The 7,145-nt window shown below is 40.5% G+C and overlaps 1 long non-coding RNA gene across 16 annotated transcripts in view; it reads left to right on the top strand.

Moving 5' to 3' along the window:
• LOC119361798 overlaps positions 1-1,367 on the top strand; it is a 6,822-nt gene extending 5,455 nt beyond the window's left edge. For 7 of the 16 annotated variants that reach the window (XR_005172989.1, XR_005172973.1, XR_005172971.1 and 4 more), the window contains 3 exons: positions 68-439; positions 1,021-1,154; positions 1,262-1,367. This is a non-coding gene — a long non-coding RNA (uncharacterized LOC119361798). Of the gene's footprint in view, positions 1-67; positions 440-998; positions 1,155-1,261 lie in introns of all 16 variants that reach the window. The other 9 variants (XR_005172977.1, XR_005172980.1, XR_005172975.1 and 6 more) reach the window with 4 other exon arrangements.
• The last annotated feature ends 5,778 nt before the right edge of the window (positions 1,368-7,145 follow it).

Genomic DNA, 7,145 nt, shown 5'->3' with positions numbered 1-7,145 from the left:
AAGCCCATCTAATGAAAGGAAATGAGGACAGGGCAACCATAGCTTACTTGGCAGAAACCTGCTCCAGGTTCGTATAAGCTGAATACTGGCGCAAGTTACTTTGATGGTGGAACAGGTTCAGTTGCTGCAGTGCTTAGAAACTCTCGAGGGGAAGCTATTGCAGGAGCTTCCGAGCTAATTGACCATGTTCTTAATGCCCAAACTTCTGAAACTTTGGCGCTGTTGCGAGGTTTGAAGCTTCTTTCAGAGATTGGGTGCACCAAGGTGACAGTCGAATCAAATTGTCTAGAACTGATTGAAGCACGTAGTGGAAAATTGAGATTTTGGGTCCCAATGTAGCAATACTTGCGGACTGTTTTCATATTGCTCATGAAATTCCTGGAATTTGTTTCAAGCATTGTCCAAGTGAAGCTAATGGATTGGCACATTTTCTGGCTAGGTACTCTTATGATGTTAACTCAAGTTTTGTTTGGGCGGATGTTGCTCCCAGTTTTTTACTTTCTCATGTACTCGACGATGTAACACTGCCACAATCTAAATAAAGTGCCATGGGGCTTTCCTTCAAAAAACAAACTTGCCATATTTTTTCTACATTGTAGGCATATGTTTCTGTCTTCAACACTGAAAGACAGCTTTACCTTAGCATCCACTGTCTCTGAGTAGCGAGTATGGATGATCATCTAGGCAATTTACCTCCACTGCGGTTATATATTGCATGCCACTTCGAATTTCACTATATATTCCGTACCATCCTTTCGACTAGCAAGGTCCAAGTTTATGTAACCTAGACAATTAATATTGTGCCTATGTAATTTCATTTTTGCTGTCAAGTTGTACTATGTAAACTATGGGGTGACAATATACATTTGCATTTAAATATGAGAATCCTTGATATGCAAATAAATTTTGCATTGCATGTTTGCCGTTTGATATGCAAATAAATTCTTTAGACCATTCTAACTTGCATGGTACCAATACTTAGTTTAATAATGTTGCAGCAAATTCCATTTGGTTTCACAGAGGATAGGCCCATTGGATCTGTTGATGCTACTGTGTTTCGACTTGAGATCAGATACTTCCCGTTTCAGCGTAAAGGTCGACAAGTGCCACCGCCACTCCCTATGTTGTTTCTATTCTAATGTGATCTACTTGAGGTGAGGTCACCCCATTATTTACAATGCGCTCAATCATCTACTACTGTTACCATGGTGTTCTTGCTGCATATGCGCTGATAGTCTTCCTACATTTTTTTGGCTTGCAGACCAGGAGACAAACGTCTTTCACTCCTATGGGGTCCAACTCCTAATGATTGATGATGTACAATGTGTCTAATTCCAGTTCAAACGTCTTTCACTTGATTGGCTTGACCTCTTATTTTATCTTGCATATTTTAGATGATATTAGTAGTCACTCGAGCATCAATTTTTTCTATGTTCACTACAAGTCCTTTTCCTTTCAAAATTAATCTTCCTTTGTGCCAAATGTTCTTTCTTACTGAACTATCACTCCAATTGTAAGTTGCCTGTTTCGCATAAAGGTTGGATATATGGTGATATGGTAAAGCCGATTTGGGAAAGCGGGTGTAGAGTGTGCGTAAATTAAGAAAACAATTTATAATCTGTGATGTGACCATTGCATTTTAGTTTAGTATATCTGATCACCTCAAGTAGGGAAGTACTGAATGCACCTCTCTGGCAAGTGCATGCATCAGGGTACCATTTTTTACTCAACTGATTTAAACACAGGGCATGAGATTGCCATACACAGATTTATTGCATTGTGCGAGGGGAAGGAGAAATGTGGCAGCTCATATTTTAAAGTGATGGCCAAGCAGATAATGCAGCCATTATTTGGCCAAGTATTTTTAAGACAGGAATTGCGTGCAGTTTAATGACTGTATATGGTTGGCGAATCACTGTCAGTATACTAGATCATGGTAATGTAGGTGACTAAGACTAATATTAGTAAAGTTTAAATCGATTACCCCTGGGACGAAGATCTCCATCTCCTTATAGTGGGCATGGTGGTTCAGTAGTGAGGGCCTGGGGCAGCTCTCTTTCACCATGTATGTTGAATGCATTTCATCTGAAGCACATAAGCGCCATCTTCCTCCACGGTGCGCCCTCCACAACAAATGATGCACATAAGCGGCATCCCTATAAAACCAGCGCCTAATCCAATAACATCATTGCTCAAGAAACACCGTAAACAAATCTAATATGGGAGGAAACAATACAAACCAGACCGCACACACGGCGGAGCAGCAGGCCTAGCAGACGGATGACCAGAACAGCAACGGTCACAGGGCGGAGCAGCATGCCTAGCAGACGGATGACCAGAACAGCAGTGGTGCATATCGCGTGGATGGCGAAGAAGTGCCCAAGCAGCAGCCGCGGAAGTAGCACCGAGAACCGGAACAATGCGACTCCAGCAGAGCAAGGATCCTCCAACCAGAGCAAGGAACCGAGGCATACCCAACATCCCCAAATCGTCAATCTCCACTGCTGGAGCTCCGCCGAGTCGCTAAGCCATTGAGAAAACAAGCTCACAAGGAAACCCATACACACACGACACGCGACTTGGACCAGCGGCCAGCTGGAGAATAAAGCTTGCCGAGAGGACGCGCGTGCACCCTGCATGCATCGATGTGTCTTCTGGGTCCTGGCAGGCACACTGCAGCGCATGGTCACGGGCGGACGTGCCTTTTTCTAGATCATGGTTGTAGCGAATTTTTTATGGGGTCGTAGTATGGTTAGTAATATTTTTATGTGTTTTGTCTGCATGGTCAAAGTTATTTTTTTACTTCGACTAAATTTATCAAAAATATATTAAAATTCATATTATTAAATCAATATTATTAGATGCATCATGAAATTAATTTTAGTACTATATAGCTTTAGTAAGAGAGCGTACATCCAACAATAGAGTGTAAGGAGTTGCCATATTATTTAGAGTCAACCTAATAGCCGACATGTACAATAGTAAATTTTATTAATAGTTGGCCCATCATAAACCCTCACAAAGTGTATTGGGGCTTGTATTGCAGCTAACTACTACTACCTTCGTTCTGGTTTATAGGCCACCTTTGTAATTTGTGCCAAATTTTGAACAACTTGCTTCTTTTCTCTCTCCTCCAACTAAGCAAATATATAATATATTAGTCCTTATAGCCTGCTTATGTCACCTTATTGTATTTACTATTAAGCGACATGCGGTTGTGCCTAATCAGGGTAGCTATGTCGGCGTGCCAAATGGGCCGCCGTGCTAGCCCGTTTAGCGAGGGGCCGTGCCTGGGCCAGGGAGGTCAGCACGCGTGCCAGCCTGCACGGCCCAAGTACCATGCCTGACCGAGCCGTGTCGTGTCTGGCCTTTTTAACCCAGGCCGGCCGACCCATTTGCCCAGGTTTGCACACACCAAAACCCACACACACCTACCATGCGAAACGTTGTGGCCCACAACCCGTCCACCCTTGAATAGCAGCCGCCACCAAGCAAATGGATCTCGGAGCGCTCCAAGCCATCTATTCTCAGGGAGCGTGACCACCCAGTCAAAATTGTACCCCATAATTGAACGAGGAAGATTAGGATCTTTTTCTACCAAAAAAATCAGATCTATTATTAAAGTTCACCAGAAGTACGAAGCATCTCAAATATAATAAAAATTACATCGAGATTTTGACACCATCAAACGACAACCAATGCGCCGCTGTCGCCACTCCTTTACCGGAGCTGGCTTGACATTGTTTATGACAGCCGAAAAGTCTTCATGCATGTGCCTCTAAGGACCAGCACCCTGAAACCGTCACTAATGTATGTTCATTTTGGGTTAATAGATTTTGTAGATGAATCAGTGTGATATGAAAAACCCATCACCCAAAGGTTCTTCCTATTGGTTTCGAGATTAGTAATTTGGTCATTGTAATATTTTTCTGGTTTATCGGTTTTGTCCTTTCATTCCCTCATGCATGAAAGAAAGGGAACTTCTTGCGGACAATGGAAATTTCAGAGAATTTTGCTTCTCTATAATCAGTTAGTCGATAAATGGATGAACACGCAAGGCAAGAACGGTTGGCCGGGAGGCAACCCTGTCAAGTGCATGGAAGGTTCTTCCGGCAAGGTACTCCAAGACCTCAACTACTACAAATTACAATTGGTTCGGCAAAAATGTAAGACTCTGGAGCATCAATAGAAAGAAAAAGACGGAATAATGGACTGTTTTAGAAATAGTTGGTGCAGTACCCTTGGCGCATGGCAGCGACGAAACTTTACCATATAACAGATACCAACTTCACAGTAGGACCAACATCCAAAGACAGCAACCTTAATCATACTTTGTCACAAATAAGATACGTTGCTGCTCGTCTTAGTGACACAACTACACAGTCAGAGTATGATCTCCAACAGACAAACAAGTATTATTGGAACCTCGGCGATAGACAAACAAGTAATATTGGAGCCTCGGCGATGATATCAACGGAATCTCTGCTTTAGGAAATGACAAACCGCCGATGACACACACTATGAAGAGTTGCTTAGACGACAAAGTCATTTTCGACACTGATGGCGCATGCAACGATGGCTCTACCTGATGATCATCGCTTCATAACTGTAACAATCTATATGATGCATCTTTGGCTATGTACTTTGCTCATTGTAAATAATCTATCATAGACTTCTTAGACTACTATGTATCAGCAGTAGGTTCTCTTAGAACGCTATATGTCAGCACTAAGTTTCTATTTGCTTATGCTCATCGTAAACTTCTTAGAACCCTATGTATAAGCACTGTAAATTTCTATTTGGCTATGCTAATCAGTGTTCAAAATGTTTTTATATCTTCTCTCTTCATTTATCGTGATACCACTATCACATACACATGGTTTGATAACTCGGCTGGCCGATGCTTTTTGCACCATCGGCGCAACGAGTCATCTAGGGTATTTTCTTATTGTCCACTAGGTGTATTTGCTTGATCAATAGACCGTTGTATTTGCTAAAAACAAGTGTGATTGTTTCCATCACAACTTACATTTAAAATCAGTTATTTTCCGTGCCTACCATTGATCCAGTAAAATCTGGAAAACCTGGGTTTTCCTTTTTCTATTGCCAGTGTTATATACTTATTCAGTGCCTACTATCCTCTGTACATGTTGATCCCCTGTTTTCATAACCTGATATTTATATTTAAAATAACAATGGTTGTACCTTATCTTTAAAAAAATGAATGAGTGTACCCTATATTTGCTTCCCACAACCTGATCTCATAAATACTTCAACATCAAGAGTGAGAAAATGAATACATGTTGATCCCCTGTTTTCATAACCTGATATTTACATTTAAAGAAATGAGTGATTGTACCTTATGTTTAAATAAAAGAATGATTGTACCTTATATTTTCCTCAATAACCTGATCTCATAAATGTTGTAACATCAAGAATGAGAAAATGAATATTTTTTCTACTAACAATGTGCATACTTACCCACACATGTTAATCCCCTATTTTCTTGGTGCCTGACAAATAGTTAAACATGTATACTCTACCCCTGCTATTCTCAAAGAAATAGCTAAGCCAACACATATCATTCAGTTACTATGAACATTGTGTATCTCGCTCGAATTTGATACAGACACATATACAATCATAAACTGCACTAACTCACTACATCTTCTTCACTGTCATCAGTCAGCCGCAATGGAAAAAGTCAGGATCCCAACAAAGGACCTTCTGGACACCATGATACAGTAGGTTGGCTTCCAAACGCAGTGTACTCAACATAGAAGGCAAGGATGGTTGTTCTTGACGCAACCATTCATTATCCATGAAAGCACCAACTGGAAAACCGACTTCCAAGGAAATCAATATCCATCTACATGTATGGTAAACTCAAAGAAGCTGAAGATCGACCGGCAACTGAAGCTCTCAAGTAATCTAAGTGAAGTGAAGAAACTTACCGCATAATAGATACAAACTTCATAGCAAGATCAACACCCAAAGCCAACAATCTGAAATATATTTTGTCATGGATAAGATATGTTGTTGATCGTCTTAATGATATAAGTTTACAATCATAAGCCGTTATACAGAAAACAAACAAGTATTATTGGAGCCTGAACGATAATATCGAAGGAATTTCTGCTCTGAGCAATGCAGGCCATGAAGAACAACAACTATGAAGACTTGCCTCAAAGAAATTGTCCTGAACAGGCAGAGACACATCTGTCTAACGTAGCTCTGCCTATCTACATGCCTTGATCATAACATTGTAAATGATCGTCCGTAAGCTTATTAGAAAACATGTATCATCAGCACCATCTATCTATCATCAATCCGTATTAATTTTCATATATTTTCTTCCGTGTCTGCATATTTTGATGCACACTCTTTCAATAGTTGGCTTGCTCTCGGCCTTTGCGCCATGGGCGCAACGAGTCATCTAGTGATAAAAAAGGACAAAGTTTTGACAATACACAACCAGTGGCGGTGCCAGGATTAAAACCTTGTGATGTCAAGTTTTACTAATAAATTTTTTTAATCATAAATAGGAATAAAAAAACATCGTACTTGTGTGGAGGTATGCTCTTCACCCATCATCACGTTACTTTGGCATTATACTGGATAATTGGTATGCAATTTGCAGGATCTGGCGTAAGATTAGATGTATCAACTTCCTCTTTTTCTTTAGCTGAGCGTTGCTTTGAATTGCTATTAATTAACACAAGTTCCAAAGCTGCTCGAGCATCAATAGGAGTTTGTTCCTCCTCATTTGCAGGTGATTGCTGTGGGGAATTTGCAACATTTGAGTTGGACTGCCACTTCTTCACAAATTTATCTATTTATCATACCAAAGACCTGACAAAATAAACCTATTGCTAAGAAAAGGAAAATATGCAATTCTTATTCTTAATAAAAATAATCTCCTGCATCCTAAAACCTAACATTGCCAGTGAGAGAAAAAGGTGGAAAATAATGAAGTGTATTGCAGTTTTTGCTCATAAAACAAACTCCTTGTAGAAGTAGAAAAGTGGAGGGCCTTGCCTTGTGTTGGATCAGATACAGAGTGCAGACTAGCATAGTAGTATTGATCGATTGATTCAGAGTTGTAGACGGACAATTGGTCTGCAGTCGTTGGTGCGCCGGTCGTG

This window comes from Triticum dicoccoides, chromosome 1A (genome assembly GCF_002162155.2).
Source record: "Triticum dicoccoides isolate Atlit2015 ecotype Zavitan chromosome 1A, WEW_v2.0, whole genome shotgun sequence".
NCBI classification, from domain to species: Eukaryota; Viridiplantae; Streptophyta; class Magnoliopsida; order Poales; family Poaceae; genus Triticum; species Triticum dicoccoides.
The sequence above is the reverse complement of the archived record's forward strand: the minus strand, read 5'-3'. Positions and strand labels throughout refer to the sequence as shown.